Here is a 19872-nt window from a genome sequence, read left to right on the forward strand (position 1 = left end):
CAAACCTGACAACAGCCACCCCAAACCTGCTGTCCACAGACAGAACAAGGCTCAGCCCAAACACACTCTGCCATTTTTTCAGCCATTGTTCAACATTCTGTGCAAGGAGCTCAAAGTTTGAGTACAAACATGCTCAACAACAAGTCTGTAACCGTAACACAACCCCACCACACTAAATCGTGTTTTAATTTGAATATATATACCCACATCTAAATTAATTAAGCAGTTAAAAGAGCACACCTAGAGAAATGAGTGATAATTTCACAGCATAATGAATCTGGCTTACATTCAGGAAGTGCAGCAGCTGCCATTCAAACCTGGGTTTGCAAGGCTGAACCAAAGAACAGCATGTGGTTTTAATCTCTTTTCTCTTACTTTGAAACCCCATCATTTCCTGGCGACTTGTCTGCCTCTAAGGTAAAAGGTGTTGTTGCTTTCAAGTTGCAAGAGAAAAACGGAGAAGTTCTAACCAGCCCCTTGAAAAAATCAACATCAGAACAAACATACCTGAACTGCCCACAAAAAGGGTTTCTTTGAACCGTGTTTTATGTGATCAAATAACCTCAGCCTGCTGCCTCCGTGGGGAAATCCTGCAGCCCCTGCTCCGGGCAGAGCAGGAGTTAACTCCAATAACGACCCTGCCTGAATGCAAACCCTCCCCAGGGCCCCAAACGAGCAATTACAGCCACAAGCAATACCTGCACCACTGAAACACTCCCAAGACAAAGGGAGGATGTTGTTCTAGACATTAACTGCTGACATTTAAGACACTTAAGAATTTTACCAGTGCCTAATTTAAAAATAGAAACCCCAGAAGAAAGAACACGACCACATTCTGGCAACAGGCAGAAGAGATCATTTTTAATCTGTGCTGCCACAGACTGGGATGATGCTGCTGATCCTCACCATGGAACTATGTCTGTGTATCATATATTAAAATAACCAATATTCAGAGTGATGGCTGGGGAGGAGGAGCAAGTGGGAAAAACGTTACCTACAATTCTTGATTCTGAAGGACTAAAGCCCTACTAAAAATATTAAAAATATGTTTCCTGCAGAGGATCTGAAGCTGCCTGGTGTTGAGCTCCTGGCAAACCGGGCAGAACAGCAGCTCTGAGCCCAGCACCCTGCTCTGCCCCTGCACGTGTTTGCTTTAGAAATGCCATTTCCCTGAGCCCATTAAGTGGCTCAAAGTCCAGCCAGGCCAGCTGTTTGTCCACTCGGGCTGTGCCTGTGCCAGGAGCCAGGCTGGGCTCTGCAGGGAGGCTTTTGCAATGCTCTGCACAGCCTCAAAGTCTCCTGCAAATGAAACCAGTCGTTTTTTACCTATAAATTCATTTGTATCAAATCTGAGGTGTCAGCACCAAGGAGCAAGTCAGTAAATCCCATGTCTTTATGTCAGTGAATTAATGTGTCCTCTGACACATGGCAACAGCAGAGTGGGAGCCAATCTGTTGTCCTCCCATCATAAAATAGGGAATGGGAACCTATTAGAGCTCCATTTACACATTGCAAAGCCATCAGGTCCCGAGGGAAGTGTAACAACTTATACATGCAGATCATAAACCAAAGTTTAAAAAAGAAACTGTGGATATTTATAGAAAATGCCAGCCTCATGACCATAATGCTTTTTCCCCCTGAGACTGGCTCAGAAGTGCAGTCACAACTGCACAGGGATAAAGATGAAGTCAAAGTCTATTTATTCAACAACCAGTTTTACCCCAGCTACAATGCACAGATGAAAGGACTAAAGAATGCTCTGTACCTGCAGGTCCTGCTCACACTGCACAATGCAGCACTCAGCAAAGGGCTCGGGGAGCAAGGGAGCGGTCAGAGGGGGAGCACACACAGAATGCAGGGTTACACAGGTACCCACTGAAAGAACTCCCTGCAGGATCCCCGGGGCCACCTGGCTGCCCAGGACACCACTGTGTGCCCATGGATTGACTGCTGAGGGTCCAGCCTGGCAGCATCACCCCCATCCTGCTGCCCATCCTGCTGCCATTGTGTGCCCAGGGATGAACTGCTGGGGGCTCAGCCTGGCAGCATCATCCCCATCCTGCTGCCACTGTGTGCCCATGGATTGACTGCTGAGGGTCCAGCCTGGCAGCAACACCCCCATCCTGCTGCCATTGTGTGCCCAGGGATGAACTGCTGGGGGCTCAGCCTGGCAGCATCGCCCCCATCCTGCTGCCCAGGACACCACTGTGTGCCCAGGGATTGACTGCTGAGGGTCCAGCCTGGCAGCATCACCCCCATCCTGCTGCCCATCCTGCTGCCATTGTGTGCCCATGGATTGACTGCTGGGGCTCAGCCTGGCAGCATCGCCCCCATCCTGCTGCCCAGGACACCACTGTGTGCCCAGGGATTGACTGCTGGGGCTCAGCCTGGCAGCATCGCCCCCATCCTGCTGCCACTGTGTGCCCAGGGCTGCATCAGCCTGGCAGCATCACCCCCATCCTGCTGCCACTGTGTGCATTGACTGCTGAGGGTCCAGCCTGGCAGCAACACCCCCATCCTGCTGCCATTGTGTGCCCATGGATTGACTGCTGAGGGTCCAGCCTGGCAGCATCGCCCCCATTCTGCTGCCTGCATGGGTGGCACAGGCTGGAGCACAAAGGGCTGAGTCAGGCAAGCTCTGGTTCCCCAAACAGGGAGCAAAAACAGCTTCCAGCCTCACTGCAAGAAGTCAAATGAGCTTTAATCAAACATGCACAGTGCGTGCTGCTGAAAGCCAGGGCACATAAATTCAGGAACAAAAGCTGCTGCAGAAATCAATAGCCTCCTGAAACATTAACACAGGCCAGCATTGATCAAAGGCCCTGGGACAAAAGGCTGCCTTGCAAATTAGCTGCTGGTTTTGCTTGCAAGCAAACACAGAGCCATGAACGCTCTGACATGAATGGCCTGTAATGATCATTTTGTTCCCAGTGATCTCACCTCAGCTCACCACAAGGGCTCCAAGTCAGCACATCCCACATCCCTGAGCTGTGCCAGCCTGGGAGCGCTGGGCAGCTGCTCCAAAGATCTTTTTGTGGCTCCCAGGCCACGAGCAGGGCCAGCCTGTCGTGCCAGCCTGCAAACACAGTGTCCTTGTCCTGTGGGTGCTCTGGGCAGGCTGGCCACGGCTGCAGCACAGCACAGCAAAGGCACAGCAGAGCAATGGCCTGGCTGGCCATGGCTGCAGCACAGCAAAGGCACAGCAGAGCAATGGCCTGGCTGGCCACGGCTGCAGCACAGCAGAACCAAGGCAGAGCATCTTGAGCCACCCCCTTAATTAGGAGGGTGAAACCTCTAGGGTGCCTGGATGTGCCACATCCCTGAAGATGCTGCCAATGCCCTCCCAAACCATCTCCAAGGCCCAGCTTTCTCTTTCCCAGTGCTGTGGGGAGCAGATTCCTCTCCCTTCCAGGGTTCAGGGCTCCCCTCCTGGTCCTGCAGCCTCCCTTCCCTCCATCCACCAGCACCTCTCCTTTCCTGCACACACAGCTCCGTGTTTCCATGTTAACATCTGATTAACTGTCCCCAGCACACAGAAAGCAAAATGAGAAGCATTATTCAGGCTTTTAACGGCACATTTCCCTGACAACACCTACATTCCCAAGTTTCACAAGGCAGAGGGGATTATGTTCCTCACTAAAAACACCAGTTCAGCTTTCAGCAGCTCTGAAATGCAGGCAGAGCTCACGACTCCTGCCTGCTCCTGCCAAGGCCATCTCACCCCTCCGAGTAGGTGCATATAAAAAAGTCACACTCCATCCTCTTTCAGCTGTGCTCTGCAGATTATTTCTGCACGGGAAGATGTGGCTCAGAGCCCTCCAGCAGGGAGGTTTCTCTGCAGGTCTGAGCTGACACCTGGAGTGCTCCCAGCCCTCACCTGCCCCAGCAGGGATTGTCCTTGCCAGGGGCCACCTCTCCCCTGCCTGTCCCACTCCTGTCACTCTCACCTGGGTGTTGTGCCAGCTCCCTCCTTCCCCCAGCACGTCACCCCCACCAGAGCAGCCCCTGTGCCTCAGCAAGCCCTGGTTTTGCATTTCTGACCAGCAATTTCCAAATGTAAAAGCCACAGCCTGAGCTATTTGCTCAGTCCTGCCTGGCACACAAAGGGTTAGGGCTGGGTGTGCACCCCTGGACAGGAGGGCTCTGACAGCTCCTGTGCAAGCCAATCACACACACACCAACTTCCCTGCGAGTATCTGTTAGGGTATAACACAGTGAGCAAACACAATAATTGCTGTTTAATTTCCCCTGAGCCAAGCTCTGACAGGGGGAAAAAAAAAAAAAATCATGGAGGAGGGGAATAGCTTTGCAGTAATGAAAGAGAAAAGGTAAATGACAGCACTCCTGAGTGGCTGAAAGAGCCAGGGCAGAGCAAAGGGAACAGACTGCCCAGCTGTGGCCTTAATGAATTCACAATCTTTCTGGAATGCTTCAAGATTTTATTAAGTCAACTCAATTTAGCCAATACTCCTATACAGTCCTGCAGTAAGAACAGTCCCCAGCGCTTCCCCCGATCCCCTGGCACAGGCTGCTCCCAGCATCTGCTCCAGGGCAGGAGCAGAACACGGGTCTGGGTCATGGCAGTGATCAGTGGAGCACACGGAGCCTGGGCAGGGTCACAACCAACCCAGGGCATTGCCCTGCACTGCAAATACCCATCCCTGCCATCCCACAGCCAGGGCAGGGGGGAACCACCACCCAAACAGGTGCAGGTGGCACCTGGGGACCACGGCAGGGCTGGGTTCAAGCTTGGACTCCATGATCCTGGAGGGCTTTTCCAGCCTTGGTGACTCCGTGGCTGCTTCTTCTGGTGAATCCACACCCAGAGAGAGAAAAGGTGAACTCCTGAACAAGCTGCAGGGTGAGAGGAGCAGCTGTGAGAGCCCCAGGAGCTGCGCTTGGCCATTTCTGCAGTGAGAGGCTTGCTCCATGCCTCTGCCAGCCATGACAAATAGCTTTGCACATGCTCTAATTAAGCACTAAGTCTCAGCAGCTTGTTCAGTAGCACTGATTAATATCCACCTTGGGTGCACAGGAATCCTGCATATTCCAACACATCACTGAGGTTTTAAGAGAGGCTTTTAAAAATCAAGCAATATTTTACTTAACCCTACAAAAAACCCCATTAAAAGTCGTGGGATGCTCTCTGAGGAATCCCCAGCAGGTCTGGGCTCTCTGGCAGGTTTCAGAAGTACAAGTACAGCCACTTTACCTTGCTCTGGCCATTTGTCATCTCCTGGACGCAGCACAGCCCTGGCTCCATGGCCCCTGCTGGGAACTGCACCCCAGCTTTGGGAGATTGGCTGCCCCCCACTGCCCCCCTGCCCTGCACACAGAGAGGTTCAACTCCCTGCGTTCATTATTGCAGGGGAAACTCCTGGCAAACAGGCTGAGCAAGTGGCAACCCAAAGAGGAGACAGGTGTGTAACAAACCCAGGCTGACTCCTTGGGTTTTATGCTCTCCAATTTACTCCCAGCACAGGAACAGCCACAGCATTTCCTGGGAACCCAGCCGAGGCTCCATCTGCATCTTCTGGGTTTCATTTTGTTGTGGAAAAATCCTGCAGTCAGACAGAGCTTTATGCTTCCTAATTGTTTCTGCTAAATGAGTGCTGGTACCCTGCTCAGCCCTCACTCACCAGGGGAAGAGGGAGCTCCTCACTCCCACAAATGAGGGCTCTGTCTGAAGGGCTGCCACAGGTCCTCAGAGAACTCCTCAGAGTGCCAAAATAAGCTTGGGACCTCAGGATTTCACCCCCAAGTTCCTCAAGCAGTGAAGAGACCAGAATAATCTCACTGTGCACGTCACCTAAACACCCAAACAGGTGACACTTCTGTAACTGCCCCAGCAGAACGTGTCTGCCCTTCTGAGCTCCTACTGATTGTGCCACAAAATGGGTGAGTGATGGAAACACTGCCAGAGGAATGGAATCACTGTCAGAGGAATGAAATCACTGTTAGAGGAATGGAATCATTGTTAGAGGAATGGAATCACTGTCAGAGGAATGGAATCACTGTTAGAGGAATGAAATCACTGTCAGAGGAATGACATCACTGTCAGAGGAATGAAATCACTGTCAGAGGAATGGAATCACTGTCAGAGGAATGACATCACTGTCAGAGGAATGAAATCACTGTCAGAGGAATGGAATCACTGCCAGAGGAATGAAATCACTGTTAGAGGAATGGAATCACTGTTAGAAGAATGAAATCACTGTCAGAGGAATGGAATCACTGTCAGAGGAATGACATCACTGTCAGAGGAATGGAATCACTGTCAGAGGAATGACATCACTGTTAGAGGAATGGAATCACTGTTAGAGGAATGGAATCACTGTCAGAGGAATGACATCACTGTCAGAGGAATCACATCACTGTCAGAGGAATGGAATCACTGTTAGAGGAATGGAATCACTGTCAGAGGAATGACATCACTGTTAGAAGAATGACATCACTGTCAGAGGAATGAAATCACTGTCAGAGGAATGACATCACTATTGGAGGAATGAAATCACTATTGGAGGAATGGAATCACTGTCAGAGGAATGAAATCACTATTGGAGGAATGGAATCACTATTGGAGGAATCACTGTCAGAGGAGAGCGTTAGTGCAGGGCTGCAGAGTCAGGGGGAAAAAGGAAAGGAGAACATGAGCTGGATGTAAATAATCTCTCCTTCAAAACAAACATTATCTGCAGCAGCACAGCAACACTCCAGCACTGTGCAGCATCTTCACTTGATGACAAAGTCAATGAAGTTTTACAAATGAAGCCCCAGCACGTCCTTTTGAAGTTTTATGGTGTGGGGAAACAAAGAGACAGAAGATTTATAAATTGGCCGAGATCAATCCTGAGTGGGAAGGACAATTGTGCTGACTGACCTCCAGCTCTGGGAGCAGCTCCAGCACTGAGAGCCCCTGAAACTCCCTCAGAATTCCAGCCCAGGCCTGCTGGACAGGGCTCCCCATCCTTGGAAAGGTCTGGCTGAGGGCTCAACATCTCCTTGTGCCCTCAGCACGAGCTGCTCCTTCTGACAGCTGGAATCCCTGCTTCACTCCTGCCTGCGTGGCTTTGGCAAACCAGAGAAATTGAAATTGTCCCCAAAAACCACCAGTAACCTCTCTGTGTGCCACACTGAACTCGCCATCTCCATGCAGTTCATTCGCTCATCTCTTCCAGTGCTTGTAATTAAGGTTGCACAAACTGGCAGCAAATAAGATAATTAACATTTTATGGAACTTACCCTGGCTATGCAAACAACTCTTTTTTCCCCTCCATTTTTAGGGATTTAAGTACCAGCTTCAGCAGTTCTGCCAAACAAATGCAGAGCACACTGGGGCATTGTTTTAAGGCTGAGCCCCAGTTAAAAGCTGCCACCCCTCTCTGCATCAGGCCAGAACGGGAAGAAAGCTTTTGTAATTAAGGCTTCTTCCTCCAGAGACTCCTCTTTGTTAATCAACAGAGTTCCCAATCCCCACAGGAACTCACACACTGTTGGCTGCATCCATTATTAATTATCAGAGCCTGTCCTTAGCAGTGGTGGCTCCCAGGCCTGTGCAGCCCTGCCAGGGTCACCAGGAACATCCCAGGGGCAGCCCTGGGGCTGGAGCCACCACGGGGTTATCAAAACAGGGACAGCTCAGGACCTCAGCCTTATACACATCTGTTGATTTTCTACTGTGTTTATTGTTTATTACAAATATATACTTATATATAAATAATATATTTATATATAAATTATAAAATAATATAGAACATATCATATATAATAATATATAATATTATATATAATTATATATAATATTATATAATTTATATAATTTATATAATATATATAAAATTATATATAATATATATAATTATATATAATATGTATAAATGTATTTTATTTTGCATTTTGTATATATATTTTACTTTTATCATTTTTATTTATTTAAATTTTATATATATGTGTATATATATATATACACAAATTTTGTTTATAAATTTTATTTATATATTTATAATTTTTGTATTTATTTTCTACTCAGCTTTCCCTTTGCAACTTGCATTATTGTCATTCCTGGGGTTATAAATCCCAGGTTATAAAAGTGGTTATTCTCCACCACTTTTATCTGCAATAATTTAACTTTAGCTCTGGTGCTGCACACACGTCCCAGCCCCTGCCCAACCCTGCAGCCCTGCTGGGATGTTCTCAGCCCCGAGCACACACGCAGGGCCAGGGAATGAGGAGCAGAGCTGAAATGCCCCTGGAAGGTGGCACCAGGTGCTTGTTCCTGAGCTCCTGTTGCACTCCCCAGCCCAGGGATGCACAGGCAGCCTCTCCCTGCCAGCCCTCGCTCAGGACCAGCTCTCCAGATCTGAGAGGGACTGGGATAAACACCGGGATAAATTGATGGCAGTTACTGAGGAAAGCTCTCGGGGCATTGTCTGCACTGGACTGTGCCTCTCCCACTGCACTCCCACCTCCCCATCAATACTGAGGCCGACAATGAGAATTTAGCAGCACAATGCCCAGAACAGGATCTGCTCAATGGAGGTGCCAATTATCCCTTTCACTGCACTCTCTCTTTGCACCAGCTCCATAATTAAGTTTCTTGATTGGGCATGGCTGGAGCTCAGGCTGAGGAACAAACCCCATTTCCCTGCTGCCGGCCACCTTTCCAGAGCCCAGGACTGATCCCATTTCCACTCCAAACCCAGGGGAGCCTGGTTCCTGGGGGTGTCACAGAGCCACGGAGCCATAAAGCACTTCCAACCACCGCGCTCCACCCTGTAAACATTTCCCTATTTATCTGCCCTTCATTACATGCACAATCTTATTATCCCTGCACATCCTCAAAGCGACAGCCGTCAGGGTCACCCATAAAATATACATGGGAATGCTGCAGCTAATGACTGGAGCAGGCAGGGAAATGAAGGATGGGAGGAGTGGGAAACCGCAGGATGCTTGAAAGGGATCATCAGTTACATCTGTGCATTTCCTGAGGTGATAATTGAATGACAGTGGCTGGGAGGAAAATCCATTTCTGAGCCTCGGAAAGGGCTGTTAAGAAAGAGCTGGTTTAGTGCTGGCAGCGTGGAATGGCTGCCAGGAAATGGGAACAGCTCCTCTGCTCCCTGGGTTTTACAGAACCACATCCACCACCACCACTACTCAAGCCAATAAACAAAGATCGACAGATTTTGGTCATTTCAGCTGCCACCCAGGCCGCCTGCTGTTGTGGCTTGCATGTCAGCTTTAATTAATTTAAGTGAAAGGCCAATTTGTGCATGTGCATGAGAAAGGGACACTCCGAACACAAGGACAGAGCATTGTCTACTTTCATAATTCCTGTCCAAACAAAGTATTAAAAATTTAATTCTGCTATTCAGCAGGGAACTTAATCCCCCTGCATCTCAGGAAGGTGTACAGATGCTTATTTGTTTCCCAACAACTGAAATTAGGCTTGTAATGATTAAGAAAGTTTTACTACCTCAAAAACATTTTCATTATTTCCTCATGCCAGTTTTACAAATAGAATCAAACTATAATTACCAAAACCTTTCCTGAGCTGTAACCGTGAGGTTTTTTTGCTGCTGGGTGAGTACTTCACAGCAATAATTCCAGTTGGTGTTTGAACCAACCCCTTGCCACAAGTGTCACTTGGGATGAAGACAGTCACCAGAGCAGCCCTGGCTGCAGGGCTGAGGGCAAACACCGACTGCAGCTCAGTGTCCCTGGAGGGACAATACAATAACCCCACACCCCAGCTCAAGGGATCCCCCAGGTGAGGTGGATATGTCCTGCTGATGGGAGGAGAGCATTTCCAGGGGCCATGTCCCTCCTGGCCCTCCCTGCTCCTCACCTGGGCAGCCTCTGGCACTGCACACAGCAGCTCCCAGTCACCTGCCAAGCCCCAGTGTAAGTCACCCACTGGTCCCTGTGTGGGCAATGCTCCGGTCCCCAGGCTGCTGCAGCCTCTCTGGAACTGCCACATTAAATCCTGCAGCATTTTTGGGCCACCAAGGACCTCCTGCTTGTCCACTGGAGCTGCTGCTTCTGTTTGCTGCCTTGTAGGAAGCTCCTGGCCTCGCCAGGTGAGGTCAGAATCCAGTATATTGGCAGTTCTGTATTACCAGGTGCTGGACTCTGAGAAGATAACATACCACAAAACCAAGGAAACAAACCCACTGAAATAAACAAAAAATACAGAATCTGAAATCTTCCATTTTCAATAGGGCAAGGAGAGAGCTGAGAGGTGAGGAAGAATCAGCCACTTGTTTCCCAAATGTCCCGTTCTGCAAGTGCTTTTATTTAAATACAGCAATCAGAGCTGAAGGTCCCCCAGCAGTGCAGCTGTGCCAGCAGCAGCACTGCCTGAACCCCTGATGTGTCTGAGCACTGACCTGCATTCCACACCTCCCCACTCCAGATGTTTTAGGTTTTCCAAACACATCTGTGCCGAATCACACAAAGCCTGGCCTGTCAAACGTGCACACTCCCCTCCCTGACACAGCTGCCTCCTGTCCCAGCCCCTGACCCGGGGGGAGCTGCTGGGGTTTGAGGGTTTATTGCAAACACAGCAGCAATCAGAGGATACTGATCATTACACACACGAGACAAACTCGGTGAAATTATCCCCACTGCTAATGAGGAATGGGAAGATTTAATCTCCTGGAAACAACAATTTGGAAAGTCCTCACACCTGGTTATTTCAGCATGTAAACTATCAGCCCCTCCGATTCCATGCTGAAGACAGACACAATGTGACCTCTTGATAAAAATCACAAGCACAGGATGTCCAACATCTGAGCAGGCCAGATGGAGGAAGAATCCCATCCCCTGACACCTGGAAAGCATCAAGTGAGCTCAGAGGAACCAGGAGCTTATCACTGCAAAGCCACCATGGCACAGAGGGAGAGGGAGGATGGCTCCTGCCCTGAGTTATGGACACGGCAAACACAACTCTCAGCACAGTCCCTGTCATTAAAGCCTGATTTTAAACAGACTCTGTTCTCTCAGATCTGCTCCCTGAACAGCTGTTTTCCTTTTACTGCTCTCCAAGAACAGCTCCCTAAAGCAGTAGATTTTCTAGATTAAGTGTGGAAGGTTGAGGGGTATTTCAGTGTTTTCCTGTTTATCAGAGCAATGTAAGAAAAGAGGAATATTGAAGCAGGACATCAAGCAACCCCCCACCCCCAAACCACAAAGAACTGCCACGTAAGCTGCTTATCCCTCACTTATTGTTGCTTCCCTCCAGTCTCAAATTCTTTCTGTCAGGAAAAATCCTTAGCAAGCAAAATGTAACTAGAAGACAAAGCTAAGAGTTGTAAAGCAGCATTAGGAAGAGCAATTCATTGTAGCTCACTATAATACCTATACAGTGAGCTCAGAAGTGAAAGAATTACCAATTCTTTCCAGTCCTGTTCCACCCTGGTGTCTCCAGCAAACATTAATCTGAGATCAGAATCCCTCAGAATTTGATCCCCGCAATCAGGGTAGAGCAAAAGGGCAGCAGGAGTGTGGGGCATGGCTCAGGGCTCTGACTCCTGAGGTGCTGCAAATGGAACTGCAGCTCAGCCCAGAGCTGGGGACAGGGACAGTGGGGCAGGAACTGCAGCCCAAGCCCAGAGCTGGGGACAGGGACAGGGACAGGGACAGTGACTGCAGCTCAGCCCAGCCCTGGGGACAGGGACAGGAACTGCAGCTCAGCCCAGAGCTGGGGACAGGGACAGGGACAGAGGGACAGGGACTGCAGCCCAGCCCAGAGCTGGGGACAGGGACAGTGACTGCCGCCCAGCCCAGCCCTGGGGACAGGGACAGGGACAGAGGGACAGGGACTGCAGCCCAGCCCAGAGCTGGGGACAGGGACAGGGACAGTGACTGCAGCTCAGCCCAGCCCTGGGGACAGGGACAGGGACAGTGACTGCAGCCCAGCCCAGCCCTGGGGACAGGGACAGGAACTGCAGCTCAGCCCAGAGCTGGGGACAGGGACAGAGGGACAGGGACTGCAGCCCAGCCCAGAGCTGGGGACAGGGACAGTGGGGCAGGAACTGCAGCTCAGCCCAGAGCTGGGGACAGGGACAGGGGCTGCAGCTCAGCCCAGCCCTGGGGACAGGGACAGGGACAGAGGGACAGGGGCTGCAGCTCAGCCCAGCCCTGGGGACAGGGACAGTGACTGCAGCTCAGCCCAGAGCCCCTGCCCATCCCTCAGCCAAGCACTGCAGGCTCTGCCCCGTGCAGGAACCCAGGGATCCTCCCCTGTGGCAGCCAGGCCGTGCCAGCAGCCCTGGGGACAGGGACGGCCACTCTGGGGCAGGCGGTGACAGCCCTGCCTCCTGCCCAGCCTGGCAGGAGGGATCAGTGCAGTTACAGCTCTGAGGGGTCAGAAACCAGGAGGGAAGCCCCCAGAAGGGGGAACTTCACCCCAGCATGTTACACCAACAGCTGCTGGCCTCGTCCCCCGGGAGCCTGCTGATGTTCCACCGGTGTGGCTCTTGGAAGGACAAAGTGTTGTTACCTGATAAGCTGCAGCCCCAGAGCTTCTCCAAGTGCTGCAATACTAATCCCCAAGCCCTGCACTGTCTGCAAACAAAACTGCACACAGAAACATCCTGCTCTGCTTCATCCCTGATAGCCACAATTCCCCACTGCATTCTTCTCTTTAAACTTTGTTTTTCTGGAACAGGTTTGCTTCCCCCGCAAACAAGCCAACCATCCTGTGGTTCCAGACAAAGCACAGCAGCTTTCATCTGTTACAAAGTCTCATTTCATTCTGGATTTCACTGACTACAGCAAAATATCACACCCTAAATAAATTCTTCAGAAAGATGCAGTGACCCAGAGGCACAGCTGAGTGCTGGAAAAAAGCCTGACATGGAAGCTCGGGGTGCTGATGTGCATGCACGGAAACCGAGTGATAAAAGTGGATTTGGGGGGGGGGATGGACACATTCTGATTTTCCCTTCTGGCTGAGGAAGATTTCCATTTGTGAAACAAGAGCAGTGCTTGACACGGTGCTCGGGCTCGTGGCCAAGCTCAGCACAGGCACAGGCAGGGCACGAGGAGCATTTGCTGCACACAGAACACCTGAACCGCTGGAAGGCTTTGTCTGGCTGCCCCTCCACACCCAGCCTGAGGAGCAGCGGGGACACCGGGACAAACCCTCCTGCCTGTCCCCACCCGCCCTGCTCCTCCCAAAGCTCCTCCCAAGCTGGCTCTGCCCTCCACGAACCCCACATTTCACAGCCTCAGCCAAAAACCCGGCCCCAAGACGCCAGTTCTGTTCAATGACAAACACATCCAGGCAGCAGCTGCCACAAGCACGGCCCAGGTCTGCAGCAACAGGGATGGGAGACATTCCACGGCTCTGGGAAGGAAACCCTGTGCCACGTGAAAGACACACCACAAGAGCTATTTTCTCCTTAAAAAACCCACTTTACTGTGCTTGATCTGCCCACATGTAAGCACAGGGGAAGTTGTGAGTGTCTCATGTATCATTCCACAAGTAATTCCACCTCTCCTGCTTTCCCCCTCATTAAACTCAGCACACTAACACTGCTAAGACACACAATCTGGTTTTGGTCCATCCTTGCAGGTGTTGTTTGTAAGGTAAACAGGCAATTTTTCTAATTAGTTCTATTGCTCAGGCCTCAGATGTGAAATCAGTCTGGAATTCAGCCCATTCCCACAGGATGTGAGGGTAACCAGGATTCCCTGTGCTGCTGACACTGCTGTCAGCAACTGCTGCCCAGCAAACAGGGCAAAAAGTGCCATCTTTGGGGGGAAATGAAACAAAAGCTGCAAATCAAGAGCCATGTTTTCATGCAAAAGGACCTATGATAAAACTAAAAAGGAAAACATTGGAGAAGATGCACTAAACCCCTGGAATCTGAGTGGAATTTTTCCAGTGTTATTTCTCACAGCAGCACTGCCACCTCTTTAAAATGCCCCGTGGACCTTTCATACACAAACACCCAAGCGGCTCCACAATCACCTGCCAAGCAGCCCAGGCACGGGAGGATTCCCGGAGGGTTTCATTTGCAGCGTGTGCAATTCCCTCCCACGGATCCTGGGAACTCCAGGCCTTCCCCAGCCCGTGCAGGCAGGCCTGGGACTGGGCAGGGAGGAGGAATTGTGCAGCTCTGGAGCATCAGTGATGGCAGAGCTGAGCAGCACCCCAGGAGAAAAGAGGAGCTTGGGGGAGCAGAATAACCCAGGAGCCTGAACCCCCCCACGTACAACACTGGAGAGAAAATCAGGGAGCAGCTCCTGTGTAAATCCCGATGGAGCTGAGGAGGGCAGCACTGCAAACCCTCACACTCCAGTGAAATGGGTATGCTGAAGCTAGACAAGTACTATAACATTTAAAAAAGCGCAGGAGATGTTTTGCAAATGCAGAGAAACACCCCTTGCAAATAAAAAGCAAACAAAAGCCCCAACAAACCTGCAACTAATACAAATTATTTCCTCACAGTCAGTCACAGCAGTCACCTTGAGCAGGCAAACACCCAACAACCAGAGCTCAAACAGGCAGAAGTTCCCACAGCACCCACAAAAATTCAAGTTTTCAAAACCACATTAAAAGTGGAAAAAGGTCTGTGAGTATCACACATAACTGAATTAGAACAGCTAAGCTCTTGCAGTGGCTGGGGAGAGACTGAAGCAGAAATATCTGAAAAATCAGAACTTCTAATTCCTAAAATATGAAGTCCCTGCTAGTGCGAGTTTGGGTTGGGGTTTTGTGTCGTTGTTGCTGATTTGTTTTGGGGTTTTCCCCTCACTTTGACGTGACCTTTATGGAATGGCAAACCCAGACTGAGCAGTGCCCCAGAAATGCTGTTTATCCACAGCCTGCAGGATTCCACCCACAATTTCAGCTCAGAGATGACAACTAAAGCAGCCAAACATAATGCCAGACTCACTTTTAAACGTTTCTCATACTTTTGCTATTTAAGTTCCCCTGAAAAGGTCAAAGCAGAACTTCAGCAGCTCCAAGAAACGTGAAACCTTAGCGCTGGCACAAAGAGCTAAGCCAGCAATTCCGAGGTGATTCACAGCATCTGTTCATGCTCCTTAATTGCTGCAGCCACGAAAACTCGTGCAGTTGCAATCTGTAAGTGCCAGCAGGGCAGAGCTGCTGTGACTCAGGGCTGTAAACAGGGGAGGAGGGCCATGAAGGAGCCACAGGGGACTGGCACTGACACAGGAGCAGCCCCCGGATCTCTCTCAGCAGCTCTGCTCATGAGCTCCATGGAAAAGCAGCCAGAGAGGGGCAGGTGGGCTCAGCCCAACCACAACCAGCAGCTCACAATGTCCCCGCTTCTCTACAGCAGCCACGTTCCTATTAAATAAAACCTTCTCAGAGCCTAATGCAGGACTTCCAAATATCTCCTGGGCAGTGCTGGGCTACAACTCTCTGGTTACTCAAATCCAGACTTCCCTCCTCTTCATCCTTTAGCTGAAAATCATCTGCATCATTTTTGAAGTCTTACAAATTTAAGACACAGAGATTTGTCTGAACCAAAACCATTATGAACCTTAATATAAAATAAATAGGTGGCAGATAGGAAGGGCAGTTTTATGCCCACAGTGAGCAGACAATTTCTTTTCAGAAGCTCTAAAAGCAATGTTTTTCTAAAGCCAGGCAACAAGAAGAAAAAAAACCTCTCCCATCAAATGGCACAGAGTAAGAACACGAGGTGGAATTGTTAAATCAATACAACTTTAGCAGAGCACTGAGGGAGGGAGGCCTTTGTCCCTGTCACTTCTCCACAGCAAGGTGAAGGTCCAGTCACACAGCCCAGAGCTGCCCACAGCCTGGAGCTCCCTCAGCACTGGGATCAGGGAAAGGAGTTTTTCCTTTAGAGCCCAGGCTGTGCAAGGTCTATGGAGCATATGTGCCATCACAGCTCGATGGGGAAGGTTCTGCAGAGCTAACCCAGGGCCCAAACCAAGCCCTCCCGTTTCTGTCCATTCTGCTCTCCCAGCTCCATTTTCCAGCTGTGTTCCTGCAGTGCAGCGCAGGAACCCATGGAGGAACTCTGTCTGTGGCACAGGGCTGCAGAGGAGCCAGCCAAGCTCCAGGGAGGCACAACCACCACAGGTGAGCAGGCAGAACACAACTTACAGCACAAAGCAAACTCACCCTCAACCCTAAAAGCGACTTCGGAAAGGGAAAATAACAGATGGGAAGCAGCAGACTGCAGGAACAGGGCAGGGAGAGAGAAAAGGGCTGCGTTTATAGCTTAGTGGGGCTTCTTTTGGTTTTACTTTGGCTTGTTTGTTGGGGAGGTGGCATGATTTACTTCTCCAGTTCCCTCTCATTGCAGCTGAGGTAATGAAAGACTTGGGCTTTGGCAAAGATCCCCTCCTCAGCCATAAAAATAAAAGAGAACTGTAATTAAACTTGCCAGAAACAAAGCTAATCAAACTCAACAGTAACAAAGGGCAGCAGAAACACGTTCACTGTATCAGATCTTCCTTGCTGGCCCAAAGCCCAGAGTTTTCATTACATTTTTTTCCTTCCCCCCAATTTCACAAGAGCATTAAGCAGCCCTGGCCCAGGATGCCTCAGCTTTACAAACTATTTGTAGGAGATCAGCTTTTCATGATCCAAAAACCCAGCATGTGGAAAGTGTTAAGTCTTTCATGTAGTAGAGGAGGTTCTTAAAACTTCTACTGTTCAACTCAGAAATCTTGGAGCTTCACAGCCCATTAGAGGTTTGTGAACCACAGAGAAGGGCAGAGCTAGCAAAATAAATCAAGAGTTCCTGTGGGATGTCCTGGTGCTTTACACAAGAGGCACAGAGCAGGCCCTGGGTTGAGCACCAGGGAGGAGTTCTCAGATTGCAGGAGCAAGAGCTGGTTTACAACCTGGAATGTGCTCTCCTCCCTTTGAAGGGTCTGAGGCATCCTACAAAATCACTGTTTGTGTCAGGGGCACTGCAGGGGAAAAGGGAGCCCACAAAGTGTCTGGGGGTGGGGAAGGATCAGCCCAGCTCTCCCAGCCAAGATCAAACCCTTTCACCATGGCAATAAAAGCTCTGAGCAGCACCTTCTCCTCGCTGCACAGGAGCCTGGTAGTGTACAACCAACAATCCTCCCTGCCAGTGCTGCTCATCCCAGGTGACCAGAGTCAGGAAGATTTCCCAACCACCAGGACGTCAGCAGCTGGGGTTTTGTCATCGTTCCTGTAACACTCTGTTTGTTAAAGCCCCAAGCTCTCAAATACAGCAATTACCCTGAGAGCAGCTCCTTCACTTACAGCTCCCCAGCTCACCGAGCGTGCAAGGAAAAGGGCAATGCACAAACTTAACCTTGGAGGGTCTGAATCAGAAGGAAACACCCCTGCCACCGTGCTGGGATTTCAAAAAAGAGATGCAAGAAGCAGGAGGTTCTCTGTGGAGCCTGCTCTGCTCACTCGGGGGTGCTGAGGCATCCCCTGCACCCTCCTAGGCAGCCTGAAGCAGGAAGGGAGGGAAGGCTGGAATTCTGTCCTGCAGGATGCAGCCCCTCCAAACACCACAAACGGGGGATCCCAGCCCTGCAGGATCCTCATTCCTCACGAGCAGGAGTAGGAAACCCAAAGCCTGAGCATTTCACAGCTGCTCCACACACAGGAGACATTAATGCACCTTCTGGCAGGGAAAGGAGCCCCTCACATCCCACGTGCCCATAAATCCAGCCTGGGGCAGGTGTGCAGGGCTGTGGCTGACACTTACAGCCCTCCTGGCACCCTGCAGAACAGCAACAGGAGAAGTTCACCCAAAACGACATCACCCTCACCTAGAAGTAATCACCAGCATCTTTATGTGCTGACAATCTGAATTCCATCACACTCCTCAGCGTTCTCCCTTCAGATACAGACTGGAAAGGGAAAACAAAGCAAAAGCAAATGCAGCAGATTTCAACGTGTGATGTTAAATGTTTCTTCTGCTTACAGAGTCAGTTCTACCCACAAACTGCTTCACCTCCTCTATGGCACAGCCTCTATCTATTCCAGCTTCCCATTCTCACTTTATTCCACCATCTCTGTCATTCCTGGGAGCCTTCCTTGGCATGAAAAAAAAACCAAGCAGAAAAAAACCAAAAAAACAACCCAGTAATCAAGCACTGCTTCTTTTTTACAGCTGGCTGGAAACAAAACTGACAAAATGAGTGCATCTGTCTCCTGGAGTTGTTCTTGTCTTTTCTCCCAGCTCCAGCAGCACACTTGAGGATATTTAGGAGTGGCTGATGTGCTGGGGCTGCTGTGGGGCCAGGGGAAGGCAGTGGGTGCTGTTCTTACAGGGCCATCAGGGGCAGGAGCTGATGCCTGAGCCCAGGGATCTCCTGAGGAAGAACAAAGCTCGTTCTGTGCTCTGTGGCACTGAGGCTCACTCACTGCACCTCATTCTGTGCCCACAGAGGGTTTTTCCTGTGCACAACCCTCTGCCCCAGCTGTGAGCCCACAGGGCCAGGCACAGCTCCCTGGGTGTTTGAGGAGCCAAACTCTGCTCTGGCTCCCCTGGGACACAGCTCCCCACCCGTCTGAGCCTCTGCTGCTCATTCACTCCTTCAACTCCAAAACTCAGAGCAAACTCTGCAGCAGCAGCCCTTGGAGCTGTGATCTCTGTGATCTGTGTCTCACACGCTGCAAACACCCACGGAGAGCAGCACACACAGCCTCACCTGCAGAGGGTCCCCTCCTGAGCCCTTTCCAAAGCCAGCCCCCAGGCAGGATTATACAGATGCATTTCCTCCAGGAGTTACCTGCATTTTAAAACATTAGCACTGCTCTGGGACAGGATGTCCCACCATCAGCACTGCTTCATTTCTGCCTTTCTGAAAGCCATTTTCCAGCTTTAAAGCTCATCTTCAGTCAGTGACTGGATGGGGAGCAAACACCACCAAGGCTTTGATGGAAAAGTCTTACCAGGCTGGGACACTCAACCATGAAAATAAACTGCACAAATCCTTTTCCAGACACCTATTTTATGTACCTGCAATTCACAGGACCTCGGGGTTGATGTCTGAGTATTTGATACAATCTGACAACTGCCAGGCAAGAAAAAAAAAAAGCTGCTGGTTTTTCTCACAGGGAAAGAAAATACAGAATAAATAAATATACAGCTGTTGATGAACGAAAGCATTTTAACCAGAGTCACACATACCCTTCAGCACAGATGCAAAAGAGAATTCACAATAGCAAAATAAACAAACTGAAATTCCTTAGGATGGTGAATTATAAACAGAAAGTAAGGAAAATGCAGTGGAACAGAACTCTGAGGAGCAGCATTGTGTTCTCTCAGTTGCTGAGGAAGGCTCAGACAATATTGTATCAATTACCCAAATAATCTTGGCTTGTATCTCTGACTACAGACTTTTCCCTACAAAGCAGAAATTGTCCTTCCTGGCTCCCTGACAGAGCTCAATGCAATTGCCTAATGGCCCTCTTTTACTTGCAACAATATTTTACTCCTACCTACCTCTAAACCTTCAGAGAAAAATAAACAATGAGATCCAATCTTGTAATGTAAAATAATAAAAAAAAGCCACTGGAGTGCAGAGCTGATTTATTGCCCATGCTAAAGTCAATTCTAGAGTCCAGCTGGCACAGTGAACACACCTTCTGCTTTAATGCTCTCCATCTATGAGGGTTTCTTAGGAAGAAAGTCAAATAAGCAGCTCATTTTTTGAGCTGATGACGCTGTAAATTACCTTTGGCATACAAAAGTAAAACGATACAATTGAAAATTAATCCTCTTATTGTCTTAGGAGAACGCTTAAGAGATTTAAAACAAAAACAATAAAAACAAAGCACATTTTAGGTACTTCCTTTCTTTGGTTTTGTCTGCTTCAGCTGGAATTGAGACAGGCAGGTTTGGGAAAGGGTATTTTGGTCTTTGG

At 49.7% G+C, this 19872-nt stretch overlaps 1 protein-coding gene across 4 annotated transcripts in view; it reads right to left on the bottom strand.

Annotated features, from left to right (window-relative positions):
- RERE (arginine-glutamic acid dipeptide repeats) overlaps positions 1-19872 on the bottom strand; it is a 116367-nt gene that overhangs the window by 16758 nt on the left and 79737 nt on the right. The gene's annotated exons all lie outside the window — the stretch shown is intronic.

Source organism: Molothrus ater, chromosome 23 (assembly GCF_012460135.2).
Source record: "Molothrus ater isolate BHLD 08-10-18 breed brown headed cowbird chromosome 23, BPBGC_Mater_1.1, whole genome shotgun sequence".
NCBI lineage: Eukaryota > Metazoa > Chordata > Aves > Passeriformes > Icteridae > Molothrus > Molothrus ater.